The sequence below is a fragment of the Vulpes lagopus genome, chromosome 5 (genome assembly GCF_018345385.1).
Source record: "Vulpes lagopus strain Blue_001 chromosome 5, ASM1834538v1, whole genome shotgun sequence".
NCBI classification, from domain to species: domain Eukaryota; kingdom Metazoa; phylum Chordata; class Mammalia; order Carnivora; family Canidae; genus Vulpes; species Vulpes lagopus.
This window is the reverse complement of record NC_054828.1, coordinates 77534265-77551464: the sequence shown is the minus strand read 5'-3', so window position 1 is coordinate 77551464 and position 17200 is coordinate 77534265. Positions and strand designations below refer to the sequence as shown.

Below are 17200 nucleotides of genomic sequence, written 5' to 3'. Positions count from 1 at the left end.
TTAAAACAAGGTAGAGGGCCTTCTGGAATGGCAGAGTAACAACCTCTGAAAATTGCTCCTTCATTAAAGTAATGAAAAATTGTCAAAGTCAATTTTTACAGAACTCTGGAAAATTGACCAAAGGCCTGGAATAATGTAAAGAGTACTGATTTAAGAAAAATATCTGAATCTCAGTAAAAACGGAGTTTTGTGGCATATTAATTCACCCTATTCTCATCATTCTTGCTCCACGTCTATGGTAGCTATGAAAACCAGCAGCATCATAGCCACTGGAAGGGGAAGACTGAGTTTGGCACTTCTCAAATAGACAATTCTCATTTACAGAGAATTGTCACTACTTGAGCTGTCTGACAGCTCCGTGGAAAGAGCCCATTTGCAGGCATTGTTGTTATTCGACCTCACTTGAGAGCTCACTCAGTGGGAAAAACCCTACCCCTAAGACATTTTCCAGACATAATCAGCAGCAACAGTTTAATATTGCAGTTGCCTGAGGTACTGATACCAGGAGGGGAAAATAAGGGACTAGCCAAAAACTTATAGGAAAAAGCTGGGAAATAATATGCCCATTGGGGGGATCCCTGGGTGGTGCAGCGGTTTGGCGCCTGCCTTTGGCCCAGGGCGCGATCCTGGAGACCCGGGATCGAATCCCACATCAGGCTCCCGGTGCATGGAGCCTGCTTCTCCCTCCGCCTGTGTCTCTGCCTCTCTCTCTCTGTGACTATCATAAATAAATTAAAAATTAAAAAAAAAATAAACATCCTTTAAAAAAAAATATGCCCATTGGGTACTTTGGAAAGACTCAACATATTCGTGGGCATTTAAAAGGACACATGCTCATGCAGGGCTATGCACATATCTAGGAGAGACCTGAGGAGACCCTAATCTTTCACCTCTGGCTCACCTGGAGGCCCTGTGTAAACCCCTCAGCAAAGGGTCAAAAATACAGGATCGAGGCATTTGTAAATGTCTGTTCAATTATTACCCGAATACTAAGCTAACCCAACAGAAATTGCAGTGGCCAGACGTGACAGTGAAGACAGACTTTACAGAATTGCTGCAAAAAAGTCACCAAACAGCAATGACAAAAATGAACTGTAAGTGTGTGGGGGAATTTTACTAGTGAATTCTAAGAAACACTTAAAAAAATAGGGGCACCTGTGTGGCCCAGTGGTTGAGCATCTGCCTTTGGCTCAGGCCATGATCCCAGGGTCCTGGGATCGAGTTCCACATTGGTCTCCCCACAGGGAGCCTGCTTCTCCCTCTGCCTATGTCTCTGCCACTCTCTGTGTGTCTCTCATGAAAAAGTTAAAAAAAAAAAAAACTTTAAATAAATAAATAAATACCAATTCTTCACAGTCTCTTCCAGAAAATAAAAAAAGGAGGGCATGCTTCCCTACTCATTCTAAGAGGCCAGTATTACCTTGATACAAAAACCAGGCAAAGGCATGACAACAAGACAACTACAGACCAATACCCTTTATGAACATTGATACAAAAATCCTTAACAAAATACTAATAAACCAAATGTAGCAACATATACAAAGAATTATACAACATGATCAAATGGGATTTATTTCAGAAATGTTAAGCTTGGTTTAACATCCAAAAATCAGTCACTGCAATACTACAGTAATCTAATAATGCACTACTGGTATAAGATAGAATATATAGATCAAAAGAATAGAACTGAGTGTCCAGAAATAAATCCATTCATCTACAGTCAATTGGTTTTCACCAAGGGTGCCAAGACAAATGTGGTGGAATAAGTGAATTATCTACACACACATATTTACATGCAGAAAAGTGATGTTGGACCCCAATTTCTCACAAAAAAAGTTAAAAAGTAACTCAAAATGGATAAACATAAACGTAACATGAAGTATTACATAAATGTAACAGCCAAAACTACAAAATGCTTAGAAAAAAACATAGTAGTAAATCTCCATGACTTTGGGCTGAGCAAAAAGGTTAGATAGGACACCAAAACACAAGCAACAAAAGAAAAAAATAAACAAATTGGACTTCATCAAAATGAAAAACTTATGTTTTGAAGGACACCATTAAGAAAGTGAAAGGCAATTCACAAAATGGAAGAAGATATTTGCAAATCATGTATCTCATAAGGGAATTGTATCCTGAATATATATATATTAAAAAAGGTTTTTTTATAACTCAACAATTAAAGAGAAATAAAGCCAATTTAAAAATGAGCAAAGGGGGCAGCCCTGGTGGCTTAGCGGTTTAGCGCTGCCTTCAGCCCAGGGTGTGATCCTGGAGACGGGGGATCGAGTCCCACGTCGGGCTCCCTGCATGGGTCCTGCTTCTCCCTCTGCCTGTGTGTGTCTCTGTCTCACTCTCTCATTCTCTGTGTCTCTAATAAATAAATAAAATCTTAAAAAAAATAAAAATAAAAATGAGCAAAGGATTTAAAAAGACATTTCTTTAAAGAAGATATACAAATAGCCAATAAGCATATGAAAAGATGTTCAACATCATTAGTCGTTAAGAAAATATAAATCAAAACCACATTGAGATCCCATTTCACACTCACTAGAGTAGTTAAAACAACAACAACAAAAAGATAGACAATAACAACTTTTGGGAAGGGAATGAAGAACTCAGAATCCCTATACATTGGTGGTGGAACCCTCAACACAGTGACACAGCTACTTTAAAAACAATTTAACAGTCTCTCAAAATGTTAAATACAGAGTTACCATATGACCCAGCGACTTCACTCCTGGTGTATACAAGATAATGCAAATGTTCATGGCAGCATGATTCATAATAGCTAAAAAGTGGAAACCACCCAAATGTCTGTTGATGAATGAATGAACAAAATGTGGTATATCCGTACCATGGAATATTATTCAACAATAAAAATGAATAAAGTACTGATAATGCTAAAACGTGGATAAACATTGAAAATGTTATACTAAATGAAAGAAGCCAATCACAAAAGAACACAGCTATATGATTCCATTTGTTTGAAATGTTCAGAAAAGGCAGATCCACAGGGGGCAAAGTAGATTAGTGCTTGCCAGGGAGTGGGTAGAGGGGGCAATGGATACAGGGTTTCTTTTTGGAGTGACAAAGTGTTCTAAAATTGATTGTGGTGACAGATATATCACTCTGTGAATATACTAAAAGCCAGTAAATTCATACTTTAAATGAATAAATTTATGCTATATCTTAATAAACAGTTTCAATAACTGTGCAGGTGCAGTTCATCACAACTATCCCACGAGGCATCAGCAGTTAATTATTCTGTGGCCATAAAGGTAAGATCTTTACAGGAATCTAGATTTTCTGATCTTTAGCATGATCTCTATTTTCCTCCATAAGGGGATATGTGGTCCTCAAATCAAAGTCAACTTTAGCATGATCTCTATTTTCCTCCATAAGGGGATATGTGGTCCTCAAATCAAAGTCAACTCCAGGTTTCTTTCAAAAATGGTTAGTGGGAAGAATGGGTTCTCATCAGTGAAGAAAGACAAAGATACCAGAGCTGCCATGGTGTTTGATGAGACACCCTTCTCACTTCAGCCCATTCCAATCAGGTGTTCATGTCTACCATTCCACTACAACCGCTCCCCACTGCCAGCAAGAGTAGTGGCTAGGATAAACCATTAATATTATATTGATATTAATATATTAATGTTGTCTTAATATTGCAGACACCCAGGTTTTTGTCCTTGATTTCTTACTTCTTTTCTTTTCTACACTCACTTTTTTTTTGCAATTTCATCTCATATCATGGCTTTAGATGCAATCATTGTTTTAAATACAATCTATAGAACTGATGACTTTTAATTTATAACTCCAGCCAGATCTCTTTGCTGAAGTCCAGACTCATATATCCACATCTATTGAGTGTCTTTATGTGGATATCTAGTGGACACCTCAAACTTAAACATCCAAAGTTGAATTCCCACTCCTCCACCCTGAGCTTGCTCTGTCCACAGTTGTCGTCTCTGTTGGTTGCAACCCCATCCTTGTAGTTACTTGGGCAAAAATCTTGGAGACATCCTCATGCCTCTTTTTCTCTCACACTCCACGTTTAATCCATCTGCAAATCTTGTTAATTCTACCTTCAAAAGATAATTAGAATCTTACCACAATTTACCACTTCCACTGGCACTCTGGCCCAGGCACCATCAACTCTCATCTGGATTACTAAAATAACTTGCTAACTAGTCTCCCTGCTTTCACCCGAGTTCTCATACAATCCATTCTCAACATAGCAGCTGAAGTGATCCTTTTAAAACATAGATCTCTGTTCATAACCATGCACTTGTCATTTCCTCTGAGTAAACTCAAACTCCTTACAATGGCCTATTAGACCAGGCACAAACATCTCTTCCCCTTCTACCCTGTAACATCTGTGATTCCAATCCTCTACCCTTTCCCCTTTGCTCCCTCTTCTCCAACCGTGCTGGCCTCCTTTTGTTCCCTGAACACATTGGGTATGTTCCCACTTTAGGGGCTTTGCACTTTTCTGTGATAGGAATTCTCTTTCCCCAGATATCGACATGACTAATCTTTCATCTTAAGTCTTTGCTCAAATACTATCTTAAAGGGGCTTATTCAGACCACACTGTTTAAAATAACATGTTTCCCACAATGCCACTCCTAATATATTTCATTTTTTTCTGTACAACCTATCACCTTCTAATATATCTTATATTTGGCTAATTTATTATAATTATTATTTATATCATGTCACCCCAACAAAACGTAAGTACCATGATGACAAAGATTTTTTGTCTATTTTCTTCACTGATACAATATGAGAACCCAGCAGAAAAACCAAGACACAGTAAATGCTCAATAAATATTTGTTAAATGAATGCATGAATGAAATTAAAGATGTATTAATGTGGAAATGTCTAAATAAAGTGTGGCACATTTATATAATAACAGTATACAGCACATATAAGAAATGAACTAGATTTATATGTATAAACACGAGATCATGAAAACACACTGCTGTATGAAAAAAAAAATTGCTAAAAAAAAAAGAAAAAAGAAAATTGCTAAAAGGTACTTACATAATTTTTTAAAACCACACAAATACAAATATTATATTGTTCATGAAATTATATGTGAAGACAAGTATGAAAAGTTGGCTAGATTGATATACACCAAATCCATGATTTTGGTTGCCTGGGGAGAAAGAAAAGGGACAAAGGCAGGAGTGGTACAGGAGTAGGCAAGGGGAAGGATTAAAGGGGCCCTCACCTTTGTAATTATTTTTTTTAATATAAGAAAATTAGGCAAATATGACAAAATGTTAACAATATTCACCCTTGCTGTTGGAAACATGAATGTTTGTTAATTATTCTCTGTATTTTGCTGCATTTAATTTTTTTCAAAAATATCTAATTAACAAAAAGAGTCTGGAATACCATAATTCCCAAAATTATAGCTGCTAGATATCAATCAAACTCATTCAAGCAATTTGCTGGTTCAGTAAATACTGGATCAATGTCTAAGATATTCTCAGTGTCCCTTACAATTTTACTATTTCCCATATAAATATCTTCCCAAGAATCAGGTTCTATAAATTTTGGTTAGAACACTTAGAAGACTATTCAGATTCACAAATTCCTACTTATCATATCCTCTTGAAAAGAGCAATTTCATGCTGAGTTATTTTTATTGGATTCTTATCATCCCCATGGCAAATCCCCTTAACAGAACCTTGTTTGGGGATCTAATCCTAATTAAAAGAATTATGTTATCAATTAGAAACTCCCACTTACTCTCTTCTACTGTCACTATGTTTGCAATGAACACCTCTGTGTACACATTTGGATTTTTCTATACTTTTTCTTAGCCCAATGCTTCTAAAGCTAAGTAAGTAGTTTCTGTCAACCTGCTGTTGAGTTAAAAGTCACCCCCATCAAATTCTATTGCTTATTGTGTATATGTGTGTACATATTTTTTTACATCTATTGCATTATATTAGCTATTTTAGGCTATGCTGAGTAACAAATAATCCCAAATATAAATGGTTTATAGCAATGGCTTCTTTTCCATACACATTACATATTGGTAGCTATAGGCTGGCTGTGGGTTTTTTTTAAAGATTATATTTATTTTTTCATGAGAAAGACAGAGACACAGGCAGAGGGAGAAGCAGGCTCCCTGTGGGGAGAGCCTGATGCGGGACGCGGGACTCGACTCCAGGACCCCAGGATCACAACCTGAGCCAAAGGCAGACACACAACCACTGAGCCACCCAGGCGTCCCTATAACTGTTTTATACACCTTCTCATTCCAAGATCCAAACTCCCTACCTGGAACATACCATTCTTAAGCTAGAGGAGAATAGCAGGAGAGTTAGAACAAACATGGAATTGTTTTTAAAGATTCTGCTTAGGTATCATGTGTGAAATGCCCACTCACTTTCCACTGGCTAAATCAAGTCATGGGTGAGTCAGATGGCAGTGGATGAGAATAATCTTTACATATGGAGGTTAGCAAACTCCTGCTCAAAGGTCAAGTCTGGCCTATGGATTGCTTTTGTTCAGCCCATATCTTTTACATTTTTTTAAATTTATTTATGATAGTCACACAGAGAGAGAGAGGCAGAGACATAGGCAGAGGGAGAAGCAGGCTCCATGCACCGGGAGCCCGATGTGGGATTCGATCCCGGGTCTCCAGGATCGTGCCCTGGGCCAAAGGCAGGCACTGAACCGCTGTGCCACCCAGGGATCCCTATCTTTTACATTTTTAAAGGGTGTCAAATAAAATAGAGAGAAGGGGGAAAGAGAGAAGGAGAAGGCAAAAGAGGAGGATTTAAAGGAGAAGAGGTGGTGGTGATGCCAGTGGGGACAGAGACTGTGTGTGGCCTGCAAAACCTAAAATATTTACTGTCTATATCTTTAACAAAAAGTTGCTTGATCCCTGTTCTTACAGGAAATTAACATGGATAATTAAAATAATAACAATCTACTATAAGCAACTTCCCAAATTAGCTACCTGAGGAAGGATAAGAGAGCTAACCTGCACAGAACTTCATGGCAGACAGTTTAATTTTTTTTTTTGTAAAATCTTTTTTTTTTTTTTTAAAGTAAGCCTCTATTTTAAATTTCCATGTGAGTATATCTGATAGCCCCAGGAATTTAGGTACAAAAAAATAATGGAGGTTTTGGGGACTATATCAAAATTAAAACCTTTTTTTCATCAAGAATACAAAATATAAAGGCAAACTACAAAATGGGAGAAAATAACTCCTACCACTCAAACAAACAATATGATTTTGAAAATGGGCAATTTGCATAGACATTTCTCCAATGAAGATACTCAAAGAGCGAACAAACATATTAAAAGATGCTGAACAGCACAGCACTAATCTTTACAGAAATGTGAATTAAAACCACAATGAAATATCACCTCATATTCATTAGGATGGCTGCTATCAAAAACAACCCCCTCAAAAAACCATAGAAAATAACAAGTATTGGTGAGATAGAGAAATTGGAGCCCTTGTACACTGTTGGTGACAAAGCAAAATGGTCCAATTTCATGGAAAACAGGAAGGAGTTCCTCAAAAAATTACAAACACAATTATATATGATCAAGCAATACTTCTAGGTATATATACAAAAGAATTCAAAACGGTCTCAAAGAGATACTTGTACACTCATACTCACAGCAGCATTGTCCATAACAGCAAAAAAGTGGAAGTGACCCAAATGTCCTTTAACAAATGGATAAACAAAACGTGGTATAAACATATAATGGAATATTATTTAGTCTTAAAAATAAAAGCAATTCTGACACATGCTACAACATAGATGAACTTGAGGACATTATGCTGAGTGAAATAAGCCAGTCATAAAAGACAAATACTATATGATTTTACCTATATGAATTACCTGGAACAGTCAGACTCATAGAAACATAGAAGTGGGGGCAGGGACTGGGGGAGGAGGGGAATGGGAAGTTGTATAATGGGTATAAAGTTTTCGATTTCTACGATAAAAAGTTCTGGAAGTTGGTTGCACAATAATGGGAATATATCTAACACTTTTGAATGGTACACTTAAAAATGGTTAAGATGGTCATTTCTTTAAAAAGATTTTATGTATTTATTCATGAGAAACACAGAGAGAGGTGCAGAGATACAGGCAGAGGGAGAAACAGGCTCCCTGCAAGGAGCCTGATGCGGGATTTGATCCCAGGACCCCAGGATCATGACTGGAGCCAAAGGCAGACGCTCAACCACTGAGCCACTTAGGTGCCCCAAGATGGTCAATTTTATGTGATGTGTATTTTAACACAATTTTTAAAAAACATTATGTAAAGAAAAAAAACAGATTAAACATATTTCTCAAGTTAGGAAAAAATGGCTAATTTTATGTTATGTGAATCTCCCCCTCAAATTAATTTTTTTAAAGATTTTATTTATTTATTTATTTATTCATTCATTCATTCATTCATTCATTCATTCATTCATGAGAGGCACAGAGAGAGGCAGAGACACAGGCAGAGGAAGAAGCAGGCTCCATGCAGGGAGCCCGATGTGGGACTCGATCCTGGGACTCCAGGAACACACCCTGTGGCAAAGGCAGACACTCAACTGCTGAGCCACCCAGGCATCCCAAAATTTTATTTATTTATTTGAGAGAGAAAGAGCAGAGCTAGAGAGAGCATGAGTTGGGAGGAGGGGCAGAGGGAGAGCGAGAAGCGAACTCTCTACTGAGCAGGGAGTCTGATGACATGGGGCTTGATCCCAGGACCCAAGGCAGATGCTTGACCAACTGAGCCACTCAGGTGCCCCAAACTCAAATTGTTTGAAGAAATCAGGTGGAGGAGCTGGTCAGAGCTAAGAAGGAAAGCTCTGGCTTCAGATATGTTGAAGTTAAGATTTGGAAAAGATACCCAGATAGAGATGTCCAGAAGGTAGCTAGAAGTACAAGTCTAGAATTAAGGAGAAAGGTTGGAGCTAGTGACCAAAATGGGAGAGAAAGTGGCTAAAAGTTTTGGAAGGAGGTAAGACTTCAGGAAGGTGGAATATATATATAGGGAGATATTTGTATCTGTCACTATCAGAGGAGTAGAAGAAAAATACATTACTGCCGTATCATTGGACTTAAAAGAAAATCCTAAAAGGAAGAAGTGGTCAGTATACCAATGCATCAGAGAAGTAAAGAAGCATAATAATTAAGAAAAGACTAAGCCCAGATAAGAGATCACATTGCGCTTCATTAAAAACACAAATGCTGAATTGTGTTCTTAATCCTGTGATATAAAACAAAGAAATAGAAAATATGTTTGTAGGGATGCCTGGCTGGTTCAGTCCATGGAGCATGCTCCTCTTGACCTCAGAGTTGTAAGTTTGAGCCCCATTGTGGGGTGTACAGATTACTTAAAAATAAAATCTTAAGGGACGCCCGGGTGGCTCAGTGGTTGGGCATCTGCCTTTAGCTCAGGGCGTGATTGTGGGGTCCCAGGACCGAGTCCCATATTGGGCTCCTTGCGTGGAGCCTGCTTCTCCTGTCTCTGCCTCTCTCTGTCTCTCTCTGTGTCTCTCATGAATAAGTAAATAGAATCTTTAAAAAACAAAAATAAAAGTTAAATCTTAAAAAGAAAAAGAAAATATGTTTGTAAAAGATGGCTCTCCCTAGGTATTTTTTGTTTGTTTTGATTTGAGTAAATAATGTTCAGACAAGGAAAAACATTAATTTCAAAACAAACAAAAATAATGAAAATCTTACATAAGATGGTTTTCATATTCTTATCTTAAGCTCTTTTTAATGCTTGGCTAAAATTTCCTGATATTTTTGGCACTTAAAATCCTTTCAATCTAATTCAAAGCACTGTCCTAAGCAAATTGCTCTCTTTCATACTTTCCTTGGAGTGGGGTCAACAGTTGGAACACTTGGTTTTACAGTGTTTCTGACTGGTTTAAAATCTATAACAATTGAAGAAGCACAGGGAATGTGTTACATCAACAAATCAAGTGATTAGTTTACTCAATTTGAGAGTGGTTTGCTTCTTGGTTTCACTGCAAACAGATGACTTAAAGATCAGATGCGATTTTTCAGGCCGTATCTATTTTGCCTGTGTCATTTTAATTGTCTGAATGACAGCTACATTGAAATCTCTATAGTGTTTCTACACAATTCCATAGGCTTTGGAGCAGTATTGTGTGCAGTGGGGTAGGGCAAGAGAAAAGGCTAACATTTGTGGATATTATACATTATATTATTTAAATATCCCTGTTATAGACATTAAAAGCGGGGTTCAGAGAACTTGCCCAGTGTGTGACAACAAGAGGTTGCAGTGAGATTCAGGCCAACTATATCTGGCTGCAAAACCTGTACTTTTCCCACTATTGCTATGATAGCAAAGCAGAACTCTTCTTGAAAGTGCAATTAAGATACAACTTAATCCTGTGGTCCAGGATGGAGGTAGGGAAACTACTATAACTCGCTCATCAAGTCGCACAGGACTATAGATGCAGGAAGGGAAAGTGGTGCTAGTAGAAACTTCTTAGGGAAAGAAACACATGAGGAGATTGATTATATAATGATTTCCCTAACTTCTCTTTATTATTTATGCCATGGGCCATTCAGATCCCTTTTCCTCTCCGTAGAAACTCTAAAGGCAATGCAAATTTTATAAATTGACTCCTCAGGTCCATTAATCCACAGGAATATTTGTTGCTTCCTTTGTCTTCTTCAAAAATTTTTAAATTTATTTTTTAAGTAATCTCTACACCCAATGTGGGGCTCAAACTCACAAACTTGAGATCTACTGACTGAGCCACCCAGGAGGCCCTACTCCCTTTCTATTATGAGCTGTATGTTGCACCTGTTGTTGGTAGCCTAAAAAAAAACAACGTTGAGAAGTCAACAAGTATAAATGTGTACTCAAAAAGGCTTCCAAAATGACTAGGATAATTGAAAACATGATACTGGCTGTCCAAGTTCAAGTGTTGCTGGTCTCACATCCCTGAGATAAGGGACGGTGGGTCAGGTACAACTTTTGTTTGTATACAGTGAGCCAGGATTCATGTGAGAGCTTGATTATTATTTATTAATAGCCAGTATTATTATTATTGATTTTAGTTTCCTGGAAAAACAACCCATAACTCTAATTAGAGAATGAAGCCTCATTTCAATGCTGCAGATTCTATACTCCTTCCTCAGCTCTTCCGTGGACACTTCTGGATGCTTTGTAATATGATGTCTGCTGGTCAAAACTGTCCTTTTCTCCTAGCCTTGGCACAAAGCCAGCGCCTAAAGCTATGAACTCCAGCTTTTATTTTCCATGTGCACGGTGATTAGTTCACAAGGAAAGTAACAACTAAAGATGTTCTCGAGACATGCACCTAAGAAACAGCTGTGGGAATCAGAGTGGATGTGCGCTCAGGCCTGCTGGATATAAAAGACCACTGACTTTGGCATTGGGATGGAAACCTCGGCCAAACACACAGGCAGGCTCTTTCTCTATCCCCCTCCTCTCTCTCTTTCTCAATCTCCTTCTCTCTCTCCCTCTCATACACACACACACACACACACACACACACACACACGCACACCTTTCAGAGGGGAGGCTCTGTAAAATTCCCCACATATGGCAAACATATTTTAGGGGAAGCACCATGACTAGAGGCCAGTGGGAGAGAAAGAAAAAGAAAATAATGAGAAAAATCTTCAATAAGTCTAAATTGTTTCAGTCAGACTGCTGAGAAAGAATGCAGAGGATTGGAGATGAAAATTATTGGTAAAATAAGCATTATAACACAGCTGAATTCTATCCCTTCTTCAAATGATTCCTAGAACTTACTCCCATGTACAACAATAGCACCTGGGGGAACTAGTCTTTATATTTAGTTCCAAGTACTTTGCTTAACACAGTGGATATGCACAAAAAGAGCACATTATATAATGTAAAAAAATATTTCTTTCTAACTCACAATTTCAAAAATTCTTGATTTTACTTGTAAATGTGTGGGGTGTGGGGAATGCAGGTATATCTAATTTTAGCTGGCATTGGCTCACAACACCTTCAGTATAATTGTTTTCTAACTTCCTATCCTCTTGGTTACATATTTAGTGATCAATCAAATGCTTAAATGCATTATAAAACTCCCAATAGAAAGGAACCAACAGAAAACTATGTTAAAATGTAGACAACTGATCTCTAAGTTATCTGCTTTTTAAGAACTGGTTTATCACATTTTCTCGAAATAAAACCAGAACTACCCCCTCCATTCTTCCTTTAAAGAGTTATTAGTAAAAGTTGATGAGATCATCTAAACAAAAATAATCTGATGATTAAAAAGTGGTGGAGTGGGGATCCCTGGGTGGCGCAGCGGTTTGGCGCCTGCCTTTGGCCCAGGGCGCGATCCTGGAGACCCGGGATCGAATCCCACATCGGGCTCCCGGTGCATGGAGCCTGCTTCTCCCTCCGCCTGTGTCTCTGCCTCTCTCTCTCTCTCTGTGACTATCATAAATAAATAAAAAATTAAAAAAAGAAAAGAAAAAAAAAGAAATAGGATTAAAAAGTGGTGGAGTGGAAACAACACTGGCCTGATGTTCTCAGGGATGTCATTCTTTTTAAAAATTTTTAACTTAATTCTAGTACAGTTAACATACAGTGTTACATTAGTTTCAGGTATACAGTATAGTGATTTAACACTTCCACGTATCACCCAGTGCTCATCACAAGTGCCCTTCTTAATCCCCATCATCTGTTTCACCCATCCCCCACCCACCTCCCCTCTGGTAACTCTAGTGTGTTCTCTAGAGTTAAAAGTCTGTTTCTTGGTTTGTCTCTCCCTCTCTTTCTCTCTCTCTCTCTCTTTTTTTTTTTTTTTTTGACTCTGCTCATTTGTTTTGTTTCTTAAATTTCACTTTCTTTCAATGACTTATTTCACTTGGCATTATACTCTCTATATCCATCCACATTGTTGCAAATGGCAAAATTTCATTCTTTTTATGGCTGAATAATATTCCATTGTACCTCCCTCCTTCCCTCCCTCTTTCTCTCTTTTTCTTTCTCTCTCTCAAGGCCTCATTCTTGAAGAGCTTCCTAGAAACTGAATTTAGATTTTTACCCTGAGGGTAGGAGAGAGGTGCTTAGGTATCTGAAGTAGAAACATGAGCATGGCTACAATGTGGGGGATAGACTGCTGCCATGAGAGCCTGAGGCAGGAATGAAGGGGTGAGACAACTGTCTAGGCAAGAAATAATGAGGGCCTTGAGGTCAGCTCTGCTGCTCCTTTGCTATTAGCTACTGAGGCAAAGGCATGGTGTGTGACAGCATAAAGTTCTGAGGACATCTTCTAAAAGTGGTGCCTTAGGAAGGAAAAAAAAGACTGTTTTTGCCACCTGGATGACCTCAGGTGAAATTAAGAGATACATTTGCTAAGCATTTACTAAGTACCAAGCACCTCTCAGAAATGGTTTTAAAGACAATTTATAATTTACTCAATCTTTTCATATCTTACTTTATTCCTCTGTGAAACAACAGTAATGCCTAACTCATGTGCTCTTTTGAGGATTAAAAGTGAGGTCATATACATGAAAAGGCTTTTTAATCTTACACATTTAAAAATATTAATTTTCTAATTAACATGACTTCTAATTTTTTTTCTAAATCTAGCAATGCTATGAGTATTTTATTTTTGGTCCCCATCTATTAGAGACTCCACAAATTGCTAAAGAAAGTTGTTAACTACTGATTTTTGCATGGTAAGACACAAAATATCAACACCATAAGGATTCTTTCATCTATAGAACACTGCAAATATGAGGCCTGCTGTCTAGAAAAATCACTGTTTCAGGGACACTAGCTTATCTGATTATACTTCTACTTTACTTTTTTTACTTTTTTGCTAGGAAGCAAATCCAGTACATGCCTTCATACTTTCAACATAAAGCATTAGGAAGAACTTCCCACCGTCTTCCATAAACAACTAGAAGCTTTACGGCCACTCTGAAGGAACTCTATGGGCACTAGGGCAAGCAGAGTTTCTTTTCTTTTCTTTTCTTTTTTTTTTTTTTTTTAACTTTTTAAAACTTATTTATTCATGAGAGACACACGGAGAGAGGCAGAGATACAGGCAGAGGGAGTAGCAGGCTCCATGCAGGGAGCCCGACGCGGGACTCTATCCCGGGTCTCCAGGATCACACCCCGGCTGCAGGCAGCTCTAAACCGCTGAGCCACCAGAGCTGCCTGCAAGCAGAGTTTCTATTCAAACTATTAAAAATGGTGATGAGCAACCATGTGAATGGTAGGTTGTAACCACTAAATGTCAGCCAATATACATTAGCACAAAGCGAAAGCAACAACATAAAAAAAGTAAGGTTTATTTTAGGTTCAAGGGAGCTAATTTTCTAGTAAATAAAAGAAAACTCAATTAACCTATCAAAGGCATGAAAAAAGTAGAAGTATAAAAATTTAAGTTTTTAATTCTTTCCAAGTATGATTAACTTTATGAGAAATGAAAGTAAAACTTGAGCAACAAATCAAAAGATGAAAAGAAATGCAACATGTAGACCTTTGTTGGATCATTATTCAAACAAAGCAAATATAAAATTACATTTTGGGAGAATTGGCATAATTTGAATATGGGCTGGGTATTAGATGATCATATGGAATTCTCATTAGCTTTTTTAGGTGTGATGACACTATTATGGTTATGTAAAACAATTTCCTCAATTTATACAGAAGCACACTGAAATATTTAGGGACTGAGATGCCATGATTTATGTTATCTGCTTTAAAAAACTTAAACAACTGGGGAGCCTGCAGACAGGAGTGGTGCAGACAGTTAAGCATCTGACTCAGAGTCATCATCTCAGGCTTGTGAGACTGAGTCCCATGTCAGGTGCCCCCTCGAGTGCCACACTGGGCTCCACGTTCAGCACGGAATCTGCTTAAGACTTCATCTCCCTCTGCCCCTCCCTCTCTTGAGTGTACTCTCTCTCTCCTCTTTCAAATAAATATATAAATCTTTTAAAAAAGATACTCTGACAATAAAAACAACGTTGATGAGACAAATCACAAAATGCTAGCAAGTGATGGGGGTATAGTACACTATTCTTCCCTAATCTTCTATACATATTTAAATTTTTCTTTATTAAATATTTAAAAATGGAAAGAAAACCTGATAAACTACCCAGTCCATCCACTGCGTTGTATTAAGGTTGCCTGAGTTAAGGAAGGAAATGGCCCAAACCAAGTATGTTTTTTTTTAGGTTAGGAAGACACCTTGAGGAAGTCTTTCATATGATCTTTGTGGGACAAATTGTAGAATGTGCACAGATGAGTACTTCTCTCACATTTTACTGGTAAGCTACCTGAATTCCCTGGACGGAGCTGCAGTAGGGATGGGAGAAGGGGACCTGCAAGGCAGTGCAGAACTGCCTGAGGCCACTGTAGAAACAGGCAACACCAGTGACCTGCACTCTCTGACCTAGACCACAACTACTATGGGAACCAATGAGCTCATTACATAACAACAACAACAACAAAAATCAAAAGGAAGGTGACTTTCAGGATCCTTCATTTACAGAGTTTTTACAAAGTCTCCCATACTGTGGGCAACTCTTTCAATTGTTAGTTTGAACAACAAAGTTCCATGTTGAATAAAAGACCTCAATTATTTTTTTTACCTCAATTATTGCAAATTTTAGATGCTTACGGAGGTCACTGCCAAAAAGCCTTTAAAAAGGAGAAAAAAAAATGATAATGTGGTAATCATTCCCGGGGGTAAGAGCTCAAAGTGCAAGCATTGGTTGTGGCTATAAATGAGCCTTTAATTTTAAATGTCACTGTTTAACAAAGCAGTCTGGCAAGGGGTTACTTTGTAGAGATGTAGACATTTTCACCTTGCAGAAGTATGGAAACATGTATTAGGAATACAATTTTTAGAAACGGTATTCATATAAGGATCAAAAAGGAGCTTGTATCAAAAACAGCTTAGTTGAAGTAAAGATCTATCAGGTAACTTACAAAGATCTATCAGGTAACTTATAATGTTGAAAACTGACATGAAGAGTATGAATAAACAGTGTTTCCTGAAATAGAACAGGCACATTTCTTCAGACGGTGATAGTGCTCCCAAGGTGGGATAACTAGCTTGGAAAGGGTAAAACCAGTGGGTTAAGGACCTGTAGGGTAAGGCTAGTGTGTAATAAACCTCCCTGAGTATTTGAAGAGTAGTCAAGTGGAAGACTGAGTTGATTTACTATGTATTTTTAAAGAGCATAAGTCAAATGAATGAATGGAAATTATAGGTAGGCAGGTGTTTGCTTAACATATGCAAGTATATTTATATACTTAAAACAGGTAGGTCAGTCCAAGATTGAATTTGAAAACTTATGTGTAAGTAAAGGCTTTCTCAGAAAAAAAAAAAAAAAAAAAAAAAAGTAAAGGCTTTCTGATCAACTACAAGGAAGGAAATTGAGGTAAATTTTAATGATCAGATTCTATTATTTTATTATATTATTTCCAAGCTGGAAACAAGTTTTAAGTTAATAAATGTATTTATTTTTGAAGATATTAATTTATTACATATTTTTTAAAATGGTCTCTCTCTATGTATCATTACACTAAGTTCCCTGGGTGATAAAACATATATAAAAATGATGATTTTCCAAAGTTTATGACTAAGAAAGGAGATATACACATGTATAACGCATACCATGCATGTATACATGTTAATATGTGCCAAAACATGTATAACATACTGTTCGTGAGTTGGGGCTTTGTCACAAGATTAAAGTGGATATGTAATAAGGGTATGATCCAGTTAAATTTCTCATCTTCTTTTCTAAGGAATCTCTGAAGTGCCTTGTCTCTAGTCCAGGCTATCTGCCCATCCAAGAGTAAACTGATTCATCCATAGTGACGATATCAGTCAAATATTTTGGCTTTGTTCTGAAGCCTCTCTTGGCTTGGAATCAGGAGACTGAACACTGTCTTCCAATTTTCCAGCTAGTTCTCTCAAATCTTCTCAAAAGCTATTATTCAAAGAATGAACAATGGGAGTTATCTAACAGGTCTTCCAAATGCAATACCCAGTAAAGCAACATTGGCATTATGCAAAACCACTGGTTGCTAAATTCTATGTCTGATTACCAGGAGATTATTCAACAGTATGAATTTAGCAGTTTGAATGCAATTCAGTACAGAAAAACAATTTCAGACTTACAAGTACTAATGAGATAGT

The 17200-nt window shown here is 37.5% G+C and overlaps 1 protein-coding gene across 2 annotated transcripts in view; it reads right to left on the bottom strand.

The window, feature by feature from the left end:
* WARS2 (tryptophanyl tRNA synthetase 2, mitochondrial) overlaps nt 1–17200 on the bottom strand; it is a 94685-nt gene that overhangs the window by 28841 nt on the left and 48644 nt on the right. The gene's annotated exons all lie outside the window — the stretch shown is intronic.